This window comes from Gossypium arboreum, chromosome 2 (assembly GCF_025698485.1).
Source record: "Gossypium arboreum isolate Shixiya-1 chromosome 2, ASM2569848v2, whole genome shotgun sequence".
In the NCBI taxonomy this organism is placed as follows: domain Eukaryota; kingdom Viridiplantae; phylum Streptophyta; class Magnoliopsida; order Malvales; family Malvaceae; genus Gossypium; species Gossypium arboreum.
Window position 1 is genome coordinate 59,808,016 of NC_069071.1, and position 26,331 is coordinate 59,834,346.

General features: G+C 40.4%; 1 long non-coding RNA gene across 1 annotated transcript in view; it reads right to left on the reverse strand.

Annotated features, from left to right (window-relative positions):
* Positions 1-827: 827 nt before the first annotated feature.
* Positions 828-26,331, reverse strand: part of LOC128284031 (uncharacterized) — a 38,971-nt gene continuing 13,467 nt past the window's right edge. Inside the window, exon 2 of the long non-coding RNA XR_008274331.1 lies at positions 828-1,118. This is a non-coding gene — a long non-coding RNA (uncharacterized LOC128284031). The remainder of the gene's footprint in view (positions 1,119-26,331) is intronic.

The following is a 26,331-nucleotide window of genomic DNA, read 5'->3' on the forward strand; positions in this document are numbered from 1 at the left end:
TAGGAAATAAATAGGTTATTCATGCCATGACACTTGGGTCATTTGTGTGCTATTGTAAGACATGCCTGGGACATGCATCGGCCACATTATGAGAGCCAGTGTATGATCATGTCTGGGACATGGCATCGGCATTGAGACGAGAGCTAGTGTAAGACATGTAACACCCCGAACCCGTGACCGTCGCCGGTGTCGGACACGAGGGGTTAATGGGCCAAATCTTCTCAAGGTACCAACCAATTTGGCATTTCCAGACAGGCTGGAAAACTGCGTCACTGTCGCTATAAAAATCATATCTCGAGTTTTGAAACTCGGAAACTGATTCCGTAAATTTTCCCTGAATTTAGACTCATATATCTATCCATGGATTTATTTCTAGAATTTTTGGTTGGGCCAATTGGTACAGTTTATTAGTTAAAGTCACCAATGTTACAGAAGTCGACTACACTGACCTTCGCGCGTTAAAACTTGAATATCTCTCTGTACAGGGAATTAATACTGGTTCCGTTTGTTTCTAATGAAACTAGACTAAAAATGGAATCTGCACATATAAGGCATGACTTCTAATTCTTTCTGGATAATTTATAGTAAATTTTCAAAGTCACGAAAGGGGACCCAGAAACCGTTCTGGCCCTGTCTCACGAGAACTTTAATATCTCTCAATATACTGCTCATATGGTCGTTTCGTTCCATCCATATTAAACTAGATTCATCAAGGTTAAATTTCATAATTTATTCACTATTTATTTCTACTTCTAATATTTTTAGTGATTTTTCAATCTCACCTCACTGCTGCTGTCCGCAACAGTTACTGCAGTAGACTATGCCAATTTCATGAATCTTTCCTTGGCCTTAATCATCCATCAAACATGACACAAATTATGGCCACCTTATCAAAATTAAAGTTTCTAAGACTCGTGGCTATAGGTTCTAGCATCCCACTCGACGACCACATAGGCCATTTTCACATGGCTTAAAGTTTACAACCCACAGTTCAACAAAATATAATAGCCTATACATGCCAAATGTTCTTCAACAACGAAGACAATACCAAAATATTTCAGCCGGTGTGATGACTTCAACGACGGTTCCGAGCACGCAACAATACGAGTCCAAGAGACCTAAAATGGGTGACAAGAAAACACCGAGTGAGTTTATAACTCAGTAAGTCATAAGCACTTTACAATTATCCATTAGCTAAATTCATCACAAAGTGAAACAATGAAACAAGGCTAGGTACTTCATCCATATCGGAACTATACCATAATTCCTCGGACCTTTCGGTTCAATCTCATACCAAGCCATACATCCACATTTCATATTTATACGATAAGATATTTGAGGCATTTTCACACACTAACTCATTTTCACCACAATCACACAATTGCAATCATCACATAGATTTAAAGCTTACCAAGCTCAACCCCGAGCATGAACATATTGCCTATTCGTCATGAGCTCAAGGTACTTACCCGATTCGCTGTCCGGGATTAACTCGATAATGTCGCACACTCAGTGCCAATTGTAATACAAGAGCATATAGTGAATCTGCACACTTAGTGCTATATATTTTCAGCTCGCACACTTAGTGCTATAGAATCAAACTCGCACACTTAGTGCTGTACAATTTTAAACCCGCACACTTAGTGCCAATCTTGTCACCGTGTCCATTTATACCCGCACACTTAGTGCCGTGACCAATACCTTATGCATTTTGCTGCCTTTATACATTCAACAATGGCATCATTCCATACACATACATTTTCATTTACACATCAATTCATTAAACACAATTCCATATATATTATGATCATTTAAATCAATACCAAATATATGCTTAATGACTTACCTCGGATGTTGTCGCACGCTTTTCAATGGCTATTCAATTACTTTGTCTTTCCCTTGTCCAACTTTGATCCTTTGAGTTCTTGAGCTAGTTCACACAAATTTAACTTATTAAAACCTCATTATGCTAGCTTATGGCGAATATGACAAGGAGTTTAAATGGTCATATGGCCACCCTTTTGCTTGGATACACATTGGTCATGCACATTTTATATTACATCAAGCAATTCAATACAATTCATTCAAGCATCAAGGAAAAGCTAAGGCCCTCAATAGGCTACCTAAGGCCGAATATACACATCAACATATGTATTCGTTCATGTGGCCGAACATACACATTCATGTTAAGGCCGATTTCCACACTTGATACATTCAACAAGTAAGGTCGCTTGTATCGACTTAACACCAATTTGATTCAAGTTCACAACTAGGCTAGTATGCATATATACACTAGTAAATCAAACACTAACATTTGTACTTCACCTTACTAGCACTTCTCATTCAAATGACATGAACAACGAACATAGTTTCCTTTTCCCTACCATGGCCAAATGCCATACAACACCATACCATGCATCATTACAAGCTTTACCTTTAGCATGCAAATAACATCCACAAATCCACCTTAGTTGAACCTTAACTCATCTTCATGCCTCACCACCACAACATCAAACATCAAACATCAATGATACCAAGAAGACAACACCCATGGCGAATATCATCCCCATTTCATGGTAAAGGTTTAGACCATGGGTTAGGTGGAACTCAAACTATCAACTAAAACATGCATAAATCTCATGGATAACATCAACATACCTTAGTCTAGCAAACTCCCATGGCTGATTTTCTCAAGCTTCCCCCTTTCTTCTTAGTACATTCGGCCAAGCAAGGAGAAAATGAGAGAATGAACATTTTTTTTCTTTCTTTCTTTGTTTTGTTTCTCTCATGTATGCAGGGGGGGAAAGCATCCACACTCTTTTTTTTTGTTATCATTATTTTCTTTTTCCATTTCTTTAATGCTAACTTTCTTAATTTATTGTTTCCTACATGCATCACTAGTCTAACATGTTGGAGACATGTTTCCACCCATAGTATGGCCGGCCATCATGCTTCATTTTGGCTAATTTGACATGCAAGGACAACACTTTCCCACATGTATTAATAGGCCACCTTACATTTGCCTAGCACATTTCTAAATTTTCTCACATAAGTCCTATTTGATAAAAATTCACTTACAATTAACAAAATCCAAACATGAAATTTTCACACATGCATATATACATATAATGAGCATCAATTATGATGGTTAATTATTATTATGACTCGGTTTAGTGGTCCCGAAACCACTTTCCGACTAGGGTCAATTTAGGGATGTCACAACTCTCCCCACTTAAGAAATTTTCGTCCCGAAAATCTTACCGATAAATAGGCTCGGTATCGCTCTTTCATAGAGTCCTCAAGTTCCCAAGTGGCTTCTTCCATTCCGTGTTTATGCCACAACACCTTCACTAACGGGATTTTCCTATTGCGCAACTCTTTTACTTCACGCCTCATAATGCGAACCGTTCCTCTTCATAGCTCAAATTAGGTGAATCTCAATCTCGGATGGAGCAATTACGTGCGATGGATCGACCTATATCGTCAAGCATCGAGACATGAAAACGTTGTGAATCCTTTCGAGCTCGGGGGCAAAATTAATCGATATCGATCGCCCAACTCGTTCGGATACTTCATATGGCCCGATGAACCTCGGACTCAATTTGCCCTTACGACCAAATCTAAGCACCTTCTTCCAAGGTGAAACTTTGAGAAAGACCTTGTCTCCAACCCGATATTCAATATCTTTTCTTTTCAAATCCGATATCGACTTTTGGCGATCCGAGCGACTTTCAAACTTTCACGAATTACTCGAACTCTTTGCTCGGCATCCTTAACCAAATCAACCTCAAGAATTTACCTTCACTAAGTTCATCCGAATAATGGGGTACGGCATTTACGTCCGTATAAAGCCTCGTAAGGCGCCATCTTAATACTTGATTGAAAGCTATTGTTGTGCGAATTCAATCAAAGGCGATACTGTTCCCATGAACCACTAAACTCAAGGATACAACATCTCAACATATCCTCGAGTATTTGAATTATCCGTTCGGATTGACCATCGGTTTGGGGTGAAAGGCGGTCTTGAAATGCAACTTGGTACCCAAAGTTTCTTGCAACTTCTTCCAAAATCGCGAGGTAAATCTCGGATCTCTATCCGACACGATGGAAATAGGCACCCCGTGTAATCTCACAACCTGAGAAACGTACAATTCGACTAGTTTGTCCATTGAAAAATCCGTACATACGGGGATAAAGTGAGCCGACTTAGTCAGTCTATCGACAACGACCCAAATCGCATCCTTCTTACTCACTGACAATGGCAGTCCGGATACAAAGTCCATTGTGACTCGATCCCATTTCCACTCGGGTATCGTGATCGGCTGAAGTAATCCTGAAGGCACTTGATGTTCCGCTTTCACTTGTTGACATATTAAACATCTCAAACAAAATCGAGATGTCTCGTTTCATACCATGCCACCAAAACCGATGTTTCAAATCGTTGTACATCTTCGTACTCCGGGTGGATTGCCATTCGGCTACAATGGGCTTCGTTCAAAATTATTGGAATAAGTTCAATTCTTTGGAACACACAGACGACTTCGAACCTCAAACAATCATCATCATCGATTTGAAATTCCGAGTCCTTGTTCGAACACACTCATCCGTTTGCAACCAACTCATCGTCGACTTTACGAGCTTCACGAATTTGACGTATCAATAATGGTTTGGCTTTCAATTCACTACTAACACATTGTCGGGTAGGATAGACAAGTGTACATTCATCGCCATAAAGCAAACGGTGATTTCGGCTTAAGGCATCCGCAACCACATCACCCTTCCCGAGTGATAATCAATGACGAGCTCATAATCTTTTAACAACTCGAGCCATCGCCTTTGTCGCAGATTTAAGTCTCTTTGGGTCATCAAATATTTGAGACTTTTGTGATCCGAATACACATGGCACTTCTCACTAAATAAGTAATGTCGCCATATCTTTAAGGCGAATCGATGGCGACCAATTCGAGATCATGGGTCGGATAATTTTTCTCATGTGGCTTTAATTGTCTCGACGCATAGGCCACAACTCGCCCTTCTTGCATCAATCGCAACCCAACCCAAGTAGGGATGCGTCACTATAAATGACAAACTCTTTGCCCGATTCGGGTTGCACTAGAATTGGGGCTTCATCAAATAAGCTTTCAGTTGATCGAAACTTTTCGACATTTCTCCGTCCATTCGAACTTAACATCCTTTTGGAGTAGCCGTCATTGGCGTGGCTATCGTCGAGAAACCTTTACAAATCGTCGGTAATAACCGCAAGCCCCAAAAAGCTCTTAACTTGGTAACATTCCTTGGTGGTTTCCAATCGACTATGGCGAAATTTTGTTCGGGTCCACCACGACACCGATCACGGACACCACGTGCCCCAAAAAGCTAACCTCTTTCAACCAAAATTCACATTTCTTGAACTTTCCAGTATAATCGCTTATCTCGTAAGATTTACAACACTAGCCTCGGTGTTCAAGATGTTCGGTTTCATCTCTCGAATAGACCAAAATGTCATCGATAAATACAACTACGAACCGATCCAAGTATGGCTGAAAATTCTATTCATTAAATCCATAAACACCGCAGGGCATTAGTGAGCCCAAACGGCATCACCAAGAATTCAGTAGTGACCGTACCTCATTCTAAAAGCGGTTTTGGGTATGTCCTATTCTCGGACCCTCAACCGATAGTACCCGACCTCAAATCTATCTTTGAAAACACCGAGGCTCCTTTAATTGATCAAACAAATCGTCAATTCGTGGCAATGGATATTTATTCTTTATCGTCACTTTATTGAGTTGACGATAGTCGATGCACAACCTCATGGTTCCGTCCTTCTTCTTCACAAACAATACAAAGTCGCCTCATGGAGAAAAACTTGGTCGAGCGAAACCTCTATCCGTCAATTCTTGCAATTGAACCTTCAATTCCTTTAATTCCGTTAATGCCATACGATACGGGGCTATTGAAATCGGCATAGTACCGGTACAACCGATGCGAATTCCACTTCTCGAACCGTGGCAATCCGGTAACTCCTCGGAAAAACATCTGAATACTCACAAACCACTGGTACCGATTTGAGTTTCCTTTCCGTCTCTTTACTTCCAAACACATACGCAAGGTATGTTTCACACCCTTTTCACATACCTCCGGCGGTCATAGAAGATATTATCATTGGCGCTCCTTTTAAATCGATAGACTCAACTCGGACTACCTCATTATTTGCACTCCTCAAATCAATGGTTTTCCTTTTGCATCCACCAACGCATCATGTACGGTCACCAATCCATACCAAGAATAACATCAATTCATGAAATGGTAGAAGCATCGGATCGGTAGGAAAACAGATTCTCGAATTATTAGGGGCATCTCTTGCACACTTTATCAACGAGCACGTATTGACCCAAAGGGTTTGACACTCGAATTACGAACTCGATAGACTCAACGGTAGAGTCTTCTTGGATGCTAAGGTTTCACATACATATGAGTGAGTAGAGCGGGTCAATCAATGCAATCACAATAGTATCAAAGAGAGTAAAAGTACCGTGATAACGTCGGGGAGGATGCCTCCTCTCGTGCGCGGATGGCATATGCACTAGCAGAGCACGGGTCTCGGATCGGACAGCCGTATTAGAGGCTCCTCTCGATTACCACCCCTACCTCCGGAGATTCTCGGGGCCTACCTCCAGCCGTCGTTCCACTAGGTCTTGCACCTTGCGTCTTATTCCTCTCATCTAGCTCCGTGCAATCTCTAATGAAGTGGTCCTTGAACCGCATCCATAACAGCCCTATTAATGACTTACCCCAACATTCACCTAGGTGTCGTCTTCCACATTGGGGCTTTCGGTATCTCTTGACGATTATTACCCACACTAGCTCTTGAAGTAGCTCGAGTCCGTCAATGGTCGGGCTCTAATGGAAATTCCCGATCGTCCTCGACTTCTTGGTGTCCTCCACGAACCTCTTTACAGCCGAGAACGGAGCTTTACTCGTCGATCTTTTACGGTAATCTCTTGCTTCAAATTCAGCCTTCTTCTTCTCCTTTCCAAGTTCTTCCGCCTTGCAGGCTCGTTCGACTAGTGTCACGAACTCCTTTATCTCCAAAATTCCCACTAGTAACTTTAACTCTTCATTCAATCCTTCTTCAAATCTTTTGTACATCGCAACCTCATCAGCCACACACTCCCGAGCATACCGACTAAGTCTTACGAACTCATGTTCGTATTCAGATACGGTCATCCGGCCTTGCTTGAGTTCCAAGAATTCCTTACGCTTCTGATCGATGAACCGTTGACTAATGTATTTCTTTGAAATTGGATTGAAAGAAATCCCAAGTAACTCGTTCATTTGGGACTATGGAAATTAAAGTCCTCCACCAATAGTAAGTGAGTCTCGCAACAAGGATATAGCACACTTAAGACATTCATCGGTGTGCATGACAGTTCATCTAACACTCTAATGGTGTTATCGAGCGAACTTCGGCCTTTTCGGCATCATCGGTAACTATGGCCTTGAACTCCTCGGCCCCACGCTTCCTAATCAAGTCCACGGTGGTTTACTCAGCCTCACGGGATCGATGAATCGGAGGCATTACGGGCTCTTGGGGTGGAGTATTTAAATTCGGGAATGGTTGGACAGCCGGGTTGGTTCGGGCATATTATGCGACCCACTCATTCATCATGGTGAAGAAGGCTTGTTTCGCCTTCATTTTGATTATTCGCGGATGACTGAGGCTCAGCAGGCGGTGTCCCTTGCGCAGGAGCAGCCGCTACATTTTCAACGTCATCCGCCAAGGGTCTCTCTACCCGGGTTCCATTGCTAATCAAAACAAAAATTCCAACCGTCGAAGTCATCACATTATTAAGCGCTAACAATTTGGCATGTATAGCTAGACTCACACGCGCTATGGTAGTCCTAGAACCGACTAAACCACAGCTCTGATAACAATAAAATTGTAACACCTAACTTCGTGACCGGCGCGATGTCGGACACGAGGGGTTAACGCCAAATCCTCTCAAGATACCAACCAATTTGACATTACCAGTCAGGCTAGAAAACTGCGTCACCGTCGCCTTAAAAATCATATCTCGAGTTTCAAAACTCGGAAACTGGTTTCGTAAATTTTCCCTGAATTTAGACTCATATACCCATTCATGGATTTATTTTTAGAATTTTTGGTTGGGCCAATTGGTACAGTTTATTAGTTAAAGTCACCCATGTGACAGGGATCGACTGCTCTGACCTTCGCGCGTTACAACTTAGATATCTCTCTGTACAGGGCTTTAATACTGGTTCCGTTTGTTTCTAATGAAACTAGACTCAAAATGGAATCTTCACATATAAGGCATGACTTCTAATTCTTTCTGGATAATTTATAGTAAATTTTCAAAGTCACGACAGGGGACCCAGAAACCGTTCTGGCCCTGTCTCACGAGAACTTTAATATCTCTCAATATACTGCTCATATGGTCGTTTCGTTCCATCCATATTAAACTAGATTCATCAAGGTTCAATTTAATAATTTATTCACTATTTAATTCTACTTCTACTATTTTTAGTGATTTTTCATCTCACCTCACTGCTGCTGTCCGCAACAGTTACTGCAGTAGACTATGCCAATTTCATGAATCTTTCCTTGGCCTTAATCATCCATCAAACATGACACAAATTATGGCCACCTTATCAAAATTAAAGTTTCTAAGACTCGTGGCTATAGGTTCTAGCATCCCACTCGGCGACCACGTAGGCCATTTTCACATGGCTTAAAGTTTACAACCCACAGTTCAACAAAATATAATAGCCTATACATGCCAAATGTTCTTCAACAACGAAGACAATACCAAAATATTTCAGCGGTGTGATGACTTCAACGACGGTTCCGAGCACGCAACAATACGAGTCCAAGAGACCTAAAATGGGTGACAAGAAAACACCGAGTGAGTTTATAACTCAGTAAGTCATAAGCACTTTACAATTATCCATTAGCTAAATTCATCACAAAGTGAAACAATGAAACAAGGCTAGGTACTTCATCCATATCGAACTATACCATAATTCCTCGGACCTTTCGGTTCAATCTCATACCAAGCCATACATCCACATTTCATATTTATACGATAAGATATTTGAGGCATTTTCACACACTAACTCATTTTCACCACAATCACACAATTGCAATCATCACATAGATTTAAAGCTTACCAAGCTCAACCCGAGCATGAACATATTGCCTATTCGTCATGAGCTCAAGGTACTTACCCGATTCGCTGTCCGGGATTAACTCGATAATGTCGCACACTCAGTGCCAATTGTAATACAAGAGCATATAGTGAATCCGCACAGTTAGTGCTATATATTTTCAGCTCGCACACTTAGTGCTATAGAATCAAACTCGCACACTTAGTGCTGTACAATTTTAAACCCGCACACTTAGTGCCAATCTTGTCACCGTGTCCATTTATACCCGCACACTTAGTGCCGTGACCAATACCTTATGCATTTTGCTGCCTTTATACATTCAACAATGGCATCATTCCATACACATACATTTTCATTTACACATCAATTCATTAAACACAATTGCATATATATTATGATCATTTAAATCAATACCAAATATATGCTTAATGACTTACCTCGGATGTTGTCGCATGCGTTTTCAATGGCTATTCAATTACTTTGTCTTTCCCTTGTCCAACTTTGATCCTTTGAGTTCTTGAGCTAGTTCACACAAATTTAACTTATTAAAACCTCATTATGCTAGCTTATGGCGAATATGACAAGGAGTTTAAATGGTCATATGGCCACCCTTTTGCTTGGATACACATTGGTCATGCACATTTTATATTACATCAAGCAATTCAATACAATTCATTCAAGCATCAAGGAAAAGCTAAGGCCCTCAATAGGCTACCTAAGGCCGAATATACACATCAACATATGTATTCGTTCATGTGGCCGAACATACACATTCATGTTAAGGCTGATTTCCACACTTGATACATTCAACAAGTAAGGTCGCTTGTATCGACTTAACACCAATTTGATTCAAGTTCACAACTAGGCTAGTATGCATATATACACTAGTAAATCAAACACTAACATTTGTACTTCACCTTACTAGCACTTCTCATTCAAATGACATGAACAACGAACATAGTTTCCTTTTATTCCCTACCATGGCCAAATGCCATACAACACCATACCATGCATCATTACAAGCTTTACCTTTAGCATGCAAATAACATCCACAAATCCACCTTAGTTGAACCTTAACTCATCTTCATGCCTCACCACCACAACATCAAACATCAAACATCAATGATACCAAGAAGACAACACCCATGGCGAATATCATCCCCATTTCATGGTAAAGGTTTAGACCATGGGTTAGGTGGAACTCAAACTATCAACTAAAACATGCATAAATCTCATGGATAACATCAAAATACCTTAGTCTAGCAAACTCCCATGGCTGATTTTCTCAAGCTTCCCCCTTTCTTCTTAGTACATTCGGCCAAGCAAGGAGAAAATGAGAGAATGAACATTTTTTTTCTTTCTTTCTTTGTTTTGTTTCTCTCATGTACCGCAAGGGGGAAGCATCCACACTTTTTTTGTTATCATCATTTTCTTTTTCCATTTCTTTAATGCTAACTTTCTTAATTTATTGTTTCCTACATGCATCACTAGTCTAACATGTTGGAGACATGTTTCCACCCATAGTATGGCCGGCCATCATGCTTCATTTTGGCTAATTTGACATGCAAGGACAACACTTTCCCACATGTATTAATAGGCCACCTTACATTTGACTAGCACATTTCTAAATTTTCTCACATAAGTCCTATTTGATAAAAATTCACTTACAATTAACAAAATCCAAACATGAAATTTTCACACATGCATATATACATATAATGAGCATCAATTATGATGGTTAATTATTATTATGACTCGGTTTAGTGGTCCCGAAACCACTTTTCGACTAGGGTCAATTTAGGGATGTCACAAGACATGTTTGGGACATGCATTGGCCTCGAGATGTAAGCCAGTGTAAGACATGTTCGGGACATGCATTGGCTACAAAATGTGTCAGTGTAAGACCATGTTTGGGACATGGCATTGGCACTGATATGTGAGAGTCAGTGTAAGACCATGTCTGGGACATGGCATCGACTTGATGGATGAGCCAGTGTAAGTGTAGCACCCCATACCCGTACCCTACGCCGAGACGGAATACGAGGCGTTACCTAACTTGAACACATACATTCACACGTTATCCGAGTCACCAAGAATTGGTCAAATTTAAAACTTTTCCAAAATTCACCATAAACTCCTTAATATGGGCCTACGAGGCTCACAACATTCCTTTGAAACCATTTGGGTCATTTAAAGAACTTTGAAAAATAACACTTGACACAGGGGCACACGCCCGTGTGACCATATCAACATGGTCGTGCTGATAGCCGTTGTGGTTCACACGGTTTAAGCATTTAGGGACACACTGGTGTCCTTTATCCATGTGGAATTAATTCCCAATTTGAACTTACAGGGGTTTTCACACGGCCTGAGACACGCCCGTGTCCATGGCTCATGTCACTCACACATCCATGACACGCCCGTGTCCTAAACCATGTGAAAAAAACCTAGACATTCTGTTTCTGACGTCAGCAATTCTTAAGGGCTACACGGCCATGCAGACACCTGTGTGCTAGACCGTGCCCTTCATACAGCTAAGACACACCGTGTGTTTACTACCATGCGTACTGACTTGAAAATTTTAAATGTAGGGGACACACGACTGGACAACACGCCCATGGGGTTGGCCATGTGTCACACACGGCCTAGACACATGCCCTTGGTTCTACCCGTGTGGATAATATAGGGCTATCTAACAAGCCCTTTGCCACCCTGAAACACAATATAACAACATCCATTCAAAAATACAAGGTATAATTAGCCACACAAGGCATTATCTCATTCATGAAAATATCATCATTTGCATATATCAATAATGAACATTAGCCACTATTCCAACGCTTAATACAAAATGAAGGAATTCATCCCAAGACAACATATTTTTCCAATTTAACATGACATAAACATCAAAAGTCTAAGCCCTATACATGCCATATTTCAAATAGTAAAACCAACTATACCAAGTGCTTCGGTTGATAGTGTGATCGATGCTTCCGACGTCTGATGAACCTTGAGCAAATTAGGCGGCATTATAAGAAAATGGAAAGGAGAGGGAGTAAGTATAAAGTTTAGTAAGTTGCATGCAATTAAATATAACAACAACTCTACCATTCATCAACATGCTCATAATACAAAAGAAGGCATAAGCACAACTTATTCATCACTATCTGTAACACCCCGAACCCGAGACCGTTGCCGGTGTCGGACACGAGGGGTTAACAAGCCAAAACCACTTATAGCACCGACCAACTTGACATTCCCAGGCAAGCTGGAAAACTGCGTCACTGTTGCCTTAAAAAGCATATCTCGAGTTACAGAACTCGGAAACTGATTCCGTAAATTTTCCCTGAATTTAGACTCATATATCCATCCCTGGATTTTTTTCTAGAATTTTTGGTCGGGCCAATTGGTACAGTTTATTAGTTAAAGTCACCCATGTTACAGGGGTCGACTACACTGACCTTCGCGCGTTACAACTTGAATATCTCTCTGTACAGGGTTTCAATACTGATGCCGTTTGTTTCTAATGAAACTAGACTGAAAAAGGAATCTGGAAATATAATGCATGACTTCTAATTCATTCTGGATAATTTATGGTAAATTTTCAAAGTCGCGACAGGGGACCCAGAAACCGTTCTGGCCCTGTCTCACGAGAACTTTAATATCTCTCAGTATACTGTTCATATGATCATTTCGTTACTTTCATATGAAAATAGACTCGTCAAGGTTCGATCACATAATTTATTCACTATTTAACACCATTCCTACAAATTTTGGTGATTTTTCACATCCACGTCACTGCAGCTGGCAGCCTCTGTTTTTAAGGTAGGCTTTACCTATATTGTAGTTCCCATGGACCAACTATAGTCTAGTCATACTTAGGTCCACATATGATCATATTTAGCCATTCCAATGGCTGATCATGTGACCAACACTCTCATTCAAACCATAATCACATCATGAAACCAAATAAAATTACAAACCACATATGGTCAAATTCCATACTCCACTTTTACGAACCATTTTGCATGGCGCACACATATACATCACAAAGTACTTAAAACAACCGAGGGTGGTCCTATACATGCCATATCCAAAACTCAACTAAAGGAGTACCAAAAGGGCTTTGATAGTGTGGTTGACTTCAACTTCTATGATCCCGAATCCGATCGCTAACGAGCAAAATCTATAAGCAGAGAAACAAAGAAACGGAGTAAGCAATTTATGCTTAGTAAGTTTGAGCCATAATATACACACAACCAAAGCATAGCATTCAAGTAGCTAAACAATAATTCATATGCACAATTTCTCAAAGACATGCTTACTTCACAATCCCAACTCTTATATTCATACACAAATAACGGCCTAGTTAATGCCGATAGCTCATTTATCATTAGAGCGAATATTCATACGCACTTACTCATAGTGTGCAAAGCACACACAAAACATACCTTGTTGTTGGGAATTTCACAAGTGCATTAACTGAAAATTTTCCAGCAAGTTCAAAGTTCTCGAATCACATACCTTGGAGTTTATCCGGATATAGCTACTCGTTCAAACGCCTTGGGACATAGCCCGGTTATGGTAACCCGCACAAAGGCCTTGGGACTTAACCGGATATCACAATTTGCACAATTGCCTTGGGCTTAGCCGGATATCATAACTTCGCACAATTGCCTTGGGCTTAGCCCGGATATCACAATTGCACAATTGCCTTCGGGCTTAGCCGGATATCACTCGAACATTCATACACATCTTTGTTTCAATTTCATAACACAACTTTTATGCACAATTCACTTAGCAAAATATCATTTCGGCTCAATGGCCACATACAAAGGCACAAATTCGATTGCTTATTACTTCATTCAATCGAATCAAAATCTAAGTTCGATACTCGAAAACTTACCTCGGGCGTGGTCGAACGATTTCAACGGCTATTCGACGACTTTTCCTTCCCTTATCGGATTTAGCTCCCTTTGCTCTTGAGCTTAATTTAACAAATAAATTGGTTTTATCATTTGAGCATCGAAGAGAATTCAAGATACCTAGCCAATATATATGCTCATTAGGCATCAAAGTCGCATATGTACGAAATCACGAATCGAACTCAACACATTAGTTAATATTCCTCTTAGCGAATTTTCTAAGCCAAGAATAGGCATCAATATGCTTGCCTCTAACCGAATGCATGCACACCATTTCCCCTCATGTGGCGAATATGCATGTCCATGTTGAGGCCAATTATGCACTTAATACCACACAAAACAGCATGCATTTTACTAACTAACGCATTACATATTGTAGCTCAATACACATCTCTCATGTACTTCATAACTGAAACATCATCACAAGCAAATATATACCTTGAAATAGTATATATGTCATGCCAATACATCATGTGCAAACATGTATACACATATAGGTGCAAGGCCGAATCTCAAGGGGTTCATACCCATCCAAACACAAATTTTACCAATCAAGTAACAAGCATAAATCATGCTCATGAATGCACCATGGCGAATACATCACAACCATACTCTTTCAACTTCGGTCATGGTTAAACAAAGAATTCAATGTCCTACTCAAGAATACTAAAAAGAAATTTCAAGAGTAGTCAATCCATCATTACATGCATCATCAACAAGCTTCACATTTAGCATGCAATGGCTTTAACACAATATCAACCTTGGCCAAATACCATTTTTCATGGCATAGCAAGGATTTGAACCATGGCTAACATGCACATCAAGTTAGCAACCAAAACAAGCATGAATCTCATGACACAACCTCAACATACCTTAATCTTGATGCAAGTATAGCCAAATCTCCTTCTAGATCTCTTCTAAACTAAAAATGGAGCAAAATTTCCTTCCTTCTTAGAATTTTCAGCCCAAAGAAAATGAGAATGGATGAACCAAAGTTTTTCTTTTCCTTTCTCTCAACTCACGGCCAAGGGGGAAGCATGGATGAGACCATTTTTTTTCTTTCTTTGCCCATGCTCTTTATTTTATTATTTCACCCTAATGCACCAACAAAACATGTTTCATGACATGTTTTGCCCATCCTCTTGCCATGGCGGCCACTTCATGTTGGGGGAAATTTGACATGCAAATCCCTTATTTTTGCATGCATGATCAACTAGTCATCACACATTTCCCCATCATACTTTCAAAGTTCACTACTAGGTCCTTTCTAGTGAAATTCACATTTATAACACTAAATCGAAACATCAAAAATGTCACACACAAATTAACACATATCATAGGCATCAAAATAAATTTTAAATTATTTTATGCCTCGGTTTTGTGGTCCCGAAACCACCTCCCGACTAGGGTCAATTTTGGGCTGTCACACTATCCAATACAAATCATATAGTATATATTGAGCTTACATCTCATACATACTAAATAGGTACCTGTACCACTCACAACAAGGTTATACTTTTCTCATTAACTTAAATTGAAACTCTCACCATTGAATCATTCGGAACAATACTAGATATTCAGTAAGCCTCAAACATGGGGTAGAATACTGACGCCATGTCCCAGAAATGGTCTTACACTGACTATTGTCATCGAGGCCGATGCCATGTCCCAGACATGGTCTTACACTGACTATTATCATCGAGGCCGATGCCATGTCCTAGGCATGGTCTTACACTAGCTCTCGCATGTCCGTGCCGATGCCATGTCCCAGACATGGTCTTACATTGACACATCTCATAGCTGATGTATATCCCAGACATGTCTTACACTGACTTACTTCACGAGGCTGATGCATGTCCTAGACATGTCTTACACTAGCTCTCATCTCAATGCCAATGCCATGTCCCAGACATGGTCTTACACTGGCTCTCATAATGTGGCCGATGCATGTCCCAGACATGTCTTATACTAGCTCACAATAACCCATATGTCATGGCATGAATATCCGATTTATTTCTTATGGTTTAAATGGGAATTCTACTATCTTAATTATCATCATGCATTCTCATTTCCACAAACAAGCATTTCATGCTATATCAGTTCAGCATATAAAATAACTACATCTTACCTCGAATTACAAAATATGGTGACTTGTCGGTCGAGGCTACTTGGTTGGCTTTCTTTCGGTCTATGTTCGGATTTTGAATTTCTTGATCTATGAGAATAGAGAGTGGCTGAAATTTTTGAAGCTTAAAAACTCCTTTTTTGCTGATATAAACAGTGGGAAGAAGATGAGAGAAAATAAAATATCACTATCTCTTTATTCAATTTTATTTTTATCTCATTTAGTCAGCAAAACCCATCTAACCTAGTCAATATGCCTCATTTTGTCCCCCTATGGCCAGCCACCTCTATAATAAGGGTCTATTTTCCCTTTAAAGAGCCCCAATTTATGATTCATGACAATTTAACACACTTAGCTATCAAAATAGGACTTTTGTACTTTATGCGATTTAGTCATTTTTCTCAATTAAGCATGCAATCGTTAAAATTAATTCACCAAAATTTTTATGCACCTTCATAATCATGCTATAACCCATATAATAATATTAAAAATAATTTCTCTAACCTCAGGTTAGTTGTTTCGAACCCACTATTTCGACTAGGCCAAAATCAGGCTGTTACAATTCTCCCCCTTAGGGATTTTCGTCCTCAAAAATCTTACCGGTGAATAAGTTTGGGTATTGGTCTCTCATAGTCTCCTCAGGTTCCCATGTGGCTTCCTTGACCCCATGTCTATGCCATAAGACTTTACAAGTGCTATAGTGTTATTTCTCAACTATTTAACTCCTCGAGTCAAAATCCTGACCTGCTCTTCGCTATGAGTCATGTCCGAATGAATCTCAACCTCTGATGGCGCAATCACATGCGAAGGGTCTGATATTTATCGACGCAACATGGACACATGGAACACGTTGTGAATCTTTTCCAATTCGGATGGAAAAGGAAATCGATAGGCCATAGGCCCTACTCTCTCGGTAACCTCATAAGGTCCTATGAAATGAGGACTAAACTTGCCTCTTCTACCAAATCCGAGGACTTTCCTCCAAGGGGATACTTTCAAAAACACTCGATCATCTACTTGAAATTCGATCTCTTTCCATTTCAAATCCGCATAGGATTTCTATCTATCTGATGTGGCTTTTATACAATCACAAATCACTTTAACCTTTTCTTTAGTCTCTCTGACTAAGTTGACCCTATGAATCTGATTCTCTCTCAGATCGGTCCAATATAAAGGCGTTCGGCACTTACGCCCATACAAAGCCTCATAGGGCGCCATCTTCACACTTGAATGATAACTATTTTTGTAGGCGAATTCAACCAATGGTAAGTACCTTTCTCAACTACCTTGAAACTTGAGAACACAACACCGCAACATGTCTTCTAAAATCTGAATCACTCTTTCTGACTGACTGTCAGTTTACAGGTGAAATGCCGTGCTAAAATTCAGTCTAGTTCCCAATGCCTCTTGTAACTTCTTCCAAAACCTCGAGGTAAACCTTGGGTCTCTATCTGAAATAATCGACAGAGGCACTCCTTGAAGTCTCACAATCTCACAAACGTACAAGTCAACCAGTTTTTCAAGGGAGTAGTCGGTACGTACTGGTATAAAATGTGCCGAATTTGTTAGCCTATCCACAACAACCCAGACAACATCCTTTTTCTTTAGGGTTATTGGCAAACTCGTCACAAAATCCATAGTAATTCGATCCCACTTCCACTTGGGGACCGTGATAGGCTAAAGTAGACCCGACGGTACTTGGTGTTCAGCCTTCACTTGCTGACACACAAGACACTTAGAAACGAACTCTGAAACGTCTTTTTTCATTCCCGACCACCAGTACATTTTCTTTAAGTCATTGTACATTTTCACACTACCCAGATGGATAGAAAAACAACCACTATGTGCCTCTCGTAAAATCTCTGAATAAGCTCATTGTCCTTGGGTACACAAAATCTATCTTTGAACATTATACACCCATCGGTATCAATTCGAAAGTCTAATTCAACCCCAACTCGCACTGAGTTCTCTTGGCTTGCAATTCACCATCGTTATTTTCGAGCTTCACAAATTTCTTGATGAAGCATTGGTTAGCCTTTAACTATGTTAGAATCGAACCATCCTCTGACAAGACCAATTGGGCATTCATTGCTCTCAAAGTAAATAAGGATTTTCCACTCAATGCATCAGCGACTACGTTTACCTTTCTCAGATGGTAGTAGATAATCAACTCATAATCTTTTATCAACTCTAACCACCTTCGTTACCGTAAATTCAACCCTTTTTGAGTCATCAAATACTTTAAGCTCTTATGGTCAGTGAATACTCGACATCTCTCACCATAAAAATGGTGTCTCCAAATCTTTAATACGTATACTATAGCCACTAGCTCCAGATTGTGGGTCGGTTAATTTCTCTCGTGTAGCTTTAGCTGTCTCGAGGCATAGGATATAACCTTGCCTTCTTACATGAGCTCACATCCTAACCTTGCCTTCTTGCATGAGCACACATCCTAACCCGTTCAAGGATGCATTACTATACACCACAAACTCCTTTCTCGGTTCCGGTTGCACTAAAACTGGAGCTTTGGTCAACAAAATCTTTAATTTCTCAAAACTCTGTTGGCACTTCTCTGTCCATTCAAACTTGACATCCCTTTGGAAAAACCTTATCATCGGTGTAGCTATCATAGAGAATCCATTCACGAATCTTCTGTAGTACCCAGCTAAACCCAAAAAGCTTCGAACCTCTGTCACATTCCTCGGCAGTTTCCACTCAACAATGGCCGAGATCTTACTCGGATCAACTCTAATTCCGTCCCCCAACAGTATGTGTCCTAAGAATCCTACTTCTTGTAGCCAAAATTTGCTCTTACTGAACTTGGCATAAAGCTGCTTATCTCTCAAGGTTTGCAGAACTGTTCTCAAATGCTCCGCGTGCTCGCTTTCATCACATGAATAAATCCATATGTCGTCGATAAAAATGACGATGAATTTACCTAAATATGGTCAGAAAACACGGTTCATTAAGTTAATAAATACTGCTGGGGAATTCGTTTAGCCAAAGGGCATGGCGAGAAACTCATAATGCCCATATCTCATCTGAAACATAGTTTTCGGTACATCTTGCTCTTTAACCCTTAACTGATAATATCCTGACCTCAGGTCAATCTTGGAAAACACGGTGGCTCCTTTCAATTGATCAAACAGATCATCGATCCTTGGCAAGGGGTACTTGTTCTTGACAGTACCTTGTTGAGTGTCGGTAATCCATGCACAATCTTATCGATCCATCCTTTTTCTTTACGAACAACACGGGAGCACTGCAAGGCGAAAAATTGGGTCTCGCAAAGCCTTTATCCGTTAACTCTTGTAGTTGTACTTTTAACTCCTTTAATTCCATTGGTGCCATCCTATACGGGGCAATCGATATAGGAGCCGTGCCAGGTACTAACTCGATACCAAACTCGACTTCTCTGGTTGGAGGTAATCCGGGAAACTCTTCTGAAAACACATCTATAAACTCACAAACCACTGGTACTAATTCAATCTTTGACTCAGACACTTGAGTATTCAACACAAAAGTGAGATAAGCCTCATATCCCTTCCTTAAATACTTCTCAGCAGTTAAAGACAATATTATTATAGACAAGTTATCTGATTCATCTAGTCCAATCCGAAGAACATTCTCGTCTTCACATTTCAACTCAATAACTTTTCTCCAACAATCCACTACAACACTATGAGAAGTTAGCCAATCCATCCCTAGGATTACATCAAAATCATTAAACGACAATAACATCAAGTTAGTCAGAAAACAATGACCTCTATATGAAAATTAAAGCAATGATAGATATATCATGGATAGAAAAGGTACCCATGATCACATCGGGAGACTCTGCCTCTTCACGAACATGTATAGCATAAGTCCTTGCAAGTGCACGAACCTCGAACCTCATGGTTTAATCTCTAGGGGCACCTCTACTGCTAGCCCCACTACCAGGTTCTTTTATGGTCTACCCCTCGAGGGAGGACTACTCGCCCTCATCTCTGGCTTTTTCTCTTCCTCATCCAACTCGGGACAGTTACGGATAAAATGGTCCAATGACCCACATTTAAAACAACCTCTCTCATTTCCTTGACACTCACTGACATGATGCCTACCACATTGTGAACACTCTAGTCTATTTGGCCGAGCACTACCAACACTGGCAATAGAAGTGGTTTGAGCTCTAGAAGCCGTGTTCCACTGGTTCTTGTTTCTATTTGGGAATCCTCTTTCGATCTCTTAGATAAGGTATATTGTGATTTCCCTATCTATCTTTTCATTGAGTCTCGGGACTTGATGTCAGCTTTTGTCTTCTCTTTGGCCAATTCTTCGGCCTTACATGCTCTCTCCACGAGCACTACAAATTCCCTTATCTCTAAGATGCCAACTAATAAATGAATGTCTTCGTTCAAACCATCTTCAAACCTCTTGCACATGATGGCTTCTGTAGATACACACTCTCGCGCATACTTACTGAGTCTTACAAAATCACGCTCGTATTCAGTGACCATTCTACGGCCTTGTTTCAACTCTAAAAACTCTTGCTTTTTCTGGTCTATAAACCTCTGGCTAATATATTTCTTTCGGAACTCTTCCTGAAAGAATTCCCATGTTATTCGCTCTCTTGGTACGACTGACACAAGAGTATTCCACCATTGGTAAGTTGAATCTCATAGGAGTTACACTACACACTTCATACACTTCTCTGGCATCCACGATAATTCATCGAATACCCTGATGGTATTTTCCAACCAAAACTCGTCCTTCCGGGGTCATCATCTACGTTAGCCCAAAATTCCTCGACCCTTTATTTTTGATTCTTGTCTACTGAAGGCTTCTCTCTCCTAATCACGTCCATTCCTTTAGGAGCTATAGGGGCATACGGAGGAATCGGAGGAGGTGGGGGAGGTGGAGTGTTTGGATTCGCATGAACAAACTTTGAGTACCACGCGTCCATCATATGGAGGTAAGCTTCTCTAGCCCTTTGCTCTGACTCATTGTCACTGGCCCACTTTCTATTGGCATGGTCCTTTCAGCGAGAGCCGGCACATTACTCTCTACATCATTCGCCGTAACTATATCAAGATCCATTTACTATATGAAAACATAATTTATAATCGTTAGGAGTCGTCACACTACAATATACAGTTATGACATTACAGTTAGACTCATACTCACGTTGGATTAGTCCTAGAAATGACTAAACCATGCTCTGATACCACTAAATGTAGCACCCCACACCCGTACCCTACGCTGGGATGAAATACGAGGCGTTACCTAACTTGAACACATACATTCACACGTTCTCCGAGTCACTAAGAATTGGTCAAATTAAAACTTTTCCAAACTTCACCATAAACTCCTTAATGTGGGCCTACGAGGCTCATAACATTCCTTTGAAACCATTTGGGCTATTTAAATAACTTTGAAAAATAACACTTGACATAGGGGCACACGCCCGTGTGAGAAAGGCAACACGCCCGTGTGACCATATCAACATGGTCATGCTGATGGCCCGTGTAGTTCACACGGCCTAAGCGTTTAGGGACATGCTTGTGTCCTTTACCCATGTGGAATTAATTCCCAATTCAAACATACAGGGATTTTTGCACAGCCTGACATGCATCCGTGTCCATGGCCCATGTCCTTCACACGACCATGACACGTCCGTGTCCTAGTCTGTGTGTAAAAACCGGGACATTCTGTTTCTGACGTCAGCAATTCTTAAGGGCCACACAGCCATGGCACACACCCGTGTGCTAGACTGTGCCCTTCACATGGTCGAGACACACGGCCGTGTCTCTGCCCGTGTGTTTACAACCATGCATACTGACTTGCAAATTTTATATGCAGGGGAAACACGCCCGGACAGCACGCCCATGGGGTACACGGCCTAGACACACGTCTGTGTGTCTACCTGTGTGGACAATATATGGCTATCTACCAAGCCCTTTGCCACCCTAAAACATAATAAAACAACATCCATTCAAAAATACAAGGTATAATCAGCCACGCAAGACATTATTTCATTCATGAAAATATCATCATTTGCACATATATCAATAATAAACATTAGCCACTATTCCAAGGCTTAATACAATATGAAGGAATTCATCCCAAGCCAACACATTTGGCCAATTTAACATGACACAAACATCAAAAGTCTAAGCCCTATACATGCCATATTTCAAATAGTAAAACCAACTATACCAAGTTCTTCGGTTAATAGTGTGATCGATGCTTCCGGCGTCTGATAATCCTTGAGCAAATAAGGCGGCAATATAAGAAAATGGAAAGGAGAGGGAGTAAGCATAAAACTTAGTAAGTTGCACGCAAATAAATATAACAACAACTTTACCATTCATCAACATGCTCATAATACAAAAGAAGGCATAAGCACAACTTACTCATCACTATCCAATACAAATCATATAGCTTATATTGAGCTCACATCTCATACATACAGAATAGGTACCTGTACAACTCACAACAAGGTTATACTTTTATCATTAAATTAAACTAAAACTCTCATCGTTGAACCATTCAGAATAATACCAGATATTCGGTAAGCCTCAAACGTGGGGTAGAATACCGACGCCATGTCCCAGATATCATCTTACACTGGATCATGTCTCAAGTCGATGCCATGTCCCAAACATGGTCTTACACTTACTATCATTATCGAGGTCTATGCCATGTCCTAAACATGGTCTTACACTAGCTCTCACATGTCCGTGCCGATGCCACATCCCAGACATGGTCTTACACTGACATATCTCATAGCCGATGCATGTCCCAGACATGTCTTACATTGGCTTACTTCAAGAGCCCGACAAATAATATGGCCGATGCATGTCCCAGACATGTCTTATACTAGCTCACAATAACCCATATGTCATGGCATGAATATCCGATTTATTTCCTATGGTTTAAACGGGAATTCTACTATCTCAAATATCATCATGCATTCTCATTTCCACAATCAAGCATTTCATGCTATATCAATTCAGCACATAAAATAACAAAGTAGTTGTATTATTTACATACATCTTACCTCGAATTACAAAATATGGTAACTCGTCGGTCTAGTCTACTTGCTTGACTTTTCCCCGGTCTAGGTTCAGATTTTGAAGTTCTTGATCTATGCGAATAGAGAGTGGCTGAAATTTTTGAAGTTCAAAACCCCCTCTTTTGCTATTATAAACGGTGGGAAGAAGATGAGAGAAAATAAAATATCACTCTCTCTTTATTCAATTTTATTTTTATCCCATTTAGTCACCAAAACCCACCTAACCTTGTCAATATACCTCATTTTGTCTCCCTATGGCCGACCACCTCTATAATAATGGTCTATTTTCCCTTTAAAGAGCCTCAATTTATGATTCATGACAATTTGACACCCTTAGCTATCAAAATAGGACTTTTACACTTCATGCAATTTAGTCATTTTTCTCAATTAAGCATGCAATCGTTGAAATTAATTCACCAAAATTTTTATACACCTTCATAATCATGCTATAACCTATATAATAATATTAAAAATGATTTCTCTGACCTCAGGTTAGTGGTTCCGAACCCACTATTCTGACTAGGCCCAAAATCGGGCTTTTATAGTAAGACGATGTTTGGGACATGACATTGGCATTATACCTTGTGTTTGAGGTTTAGTGAATATCCGATAGTCTCTCAACTGGTTCAATGGATTGAGTCACAGTTTAAGTTAAACGAGAAGAGTATAACCATGCTGTGAGTGGTATAGGTACCCATTTGAAATATATGAGATGTGAGCTTAGTATATGCTATGTCAATGGTATTGGATAGTGATGAGTAAGTTGTGCTTATACTTACTTTTGTATCATGAGCATGATGAAGATTGGTAAAGTTTTCATTATATTTATTTTCATGCAACTTACTAAGCTTTATGCTTACCCTATTTCTTTCTATTTTTTTATAGTCCCGTCTAGTTAGCTCGTGGATCAACAGACATCGGAGGCATCGATCACACTATCAATCGAAGCACTTGGTATAGTTAGATCTATTTATTCTAATTATGGCATGTACAAGACCCTGAATTTAGAATTTTGTTTCATTGTTAATTGGCCAAACGTGTTGGCTTATTTTAGCAATTTGATTCATTTTGTATTAGGCCATAGAAATGGCTAAAGTTGAAAGTTGATATATGAATACAAGAAGTTATTTCATGAATGGGTAATTTGTTGGTTGTTTTAGTAAATATGAATTGTGTAAAGGCCTTAGATGTGGTTTTTGGATGGGGGAATCATAATATGATGATCTTTAGCATGATGGATGTTGTTATTTTGTGTTTCAGAGTGGCAAAAGGCTTGGTAAATAGCTCTATGTTGTCTACACGGCTAGACACACCGGCGTGTGTAACACACGACCAGCTCTTTGGGCGTGCTGCCCGATCGTGTGTCCCCTGCACGTAAAAATTTCAAGTCAATATGCATGGTAGTAAACACACGAGTAGAGACATGACCGTGTGTCTCAATCATGTGAAGGACACGGCCTGGCACATGGGCGTGTGCCTTGTTCGTGTGACCCTTAAAGATTGCTAATGTCAGAAACAGAATGTCAAGATTTTTAAACACTGGCTAGGACACGGGCGTGTCATGGCCGTGTAAGGGACACGGGCGTGTGTCAGGCCGTGTGAAAGCCCCTGTAGGTTCGAATTTAGAATTTAATTCACATAGGCATGGGATACGGGCGTGTCCCTAGAGGCTTAGGCCATGTGTGTCACCAAGGCCATCAGCACGACCGTGTTATAATGAACACACGGGCGTGTTACCATTCCACACCGGCGTGTGCCCTGTTTCAAGGGTAATTTTTATTAAGCCAGTTTAAGGACCTGAGTTGGTTCTGAATAGTTTCCAATGAGAGTTTGGGGCCTCGTAGGCCCACATTAAGGAGTTTAAACAAGATTAGAAAAAGTTTTAAATTTGAACAAGTCTTGGTGACTCGGAAATGATTGTATACATGTGGTTAAGCATGGTAATGCCTCGTGCCTAGTCCTGGCCTCATACTCAGGTAAGGGGTGTTACATTTAGTGGTATCAAAGCTATGGTTTAGTTGGTTCTAAGGCTAACCTAGCATGAGTATGAGTCTAGCTATACATACCATAACTGTATATTGATAGTGTGACGACTCCTGACGATTATAAATTGTATTTTCATATAGTAAATGGATCCTAATATAGCTACGACGGATGACGTGGAGAGTAACGCGCCGGCTCCTATTGCAGGGACCACGCTAGTTGAGAGTGAGCTCCTGACTATAGGCCAAGGCAGAGGGGCTAGGGGAGCCTACCTCTGAATGATGGATGCTTGGTACACAGAGTTTGTTCATGCGAATCCGAACACTCCACCTCCCCCACTTTCTCCGATTCCTCAGTATACCCATATAGCTCCGCAAGGAGCAGATGTGATTAGGAGAGAGAAGCCTTCGGTAGATAAGATTTAGAAACAAGGGGCCAAGGAATTTCAGGTTAACATAGATAATGACCCGGAGAGAGCAGAGTTTTGGTTAGAGATTACCATTAAGGTATTTGATAAACTACCGTGCACGCTTGAGGAGTGCGTGAAATGTGCAGTATCGCTCTTGCGAGATTCAGCCTACCAATGGTGGAATACTCTGGTGTCTATTTCACCTAGAGAAAGAGTAACTTGGGAATTCTTCCAGAAAGAGTTCTGGAAGAAGTAAATTAGCCAGAGGTTCATAGACCAAAAGAGGAAGAGATTTCTAGAGTTGAAGCAAGGCTGTATGACAGTGACGGAATAGGAACGTGAGTTTGTGAGACTCAGAAAGTATGCGCGGGAGTGCGTATCCACAGAAGCCACCATGCGTAAAAGGTTTGAGGATGGTCTTAATGAAGATATCTGAGTATTTGTTGGCATTTTAGAGCTAAAAGAATTTGTGGTACTTGTTAAGAGGGCATGCAAAGTAGAAGAGTTGGTTAAAGAGAGGAGAAAAGCAGCTATTGAGTCGCGTGACTCAAGGAAAAGATAGATGGGGAAATCGCATCAGTCCTCATCTAAGAAATCAAAAGAATTTACTACCCGATCGAATGCTTTGGTAGGGTTCCCGAAT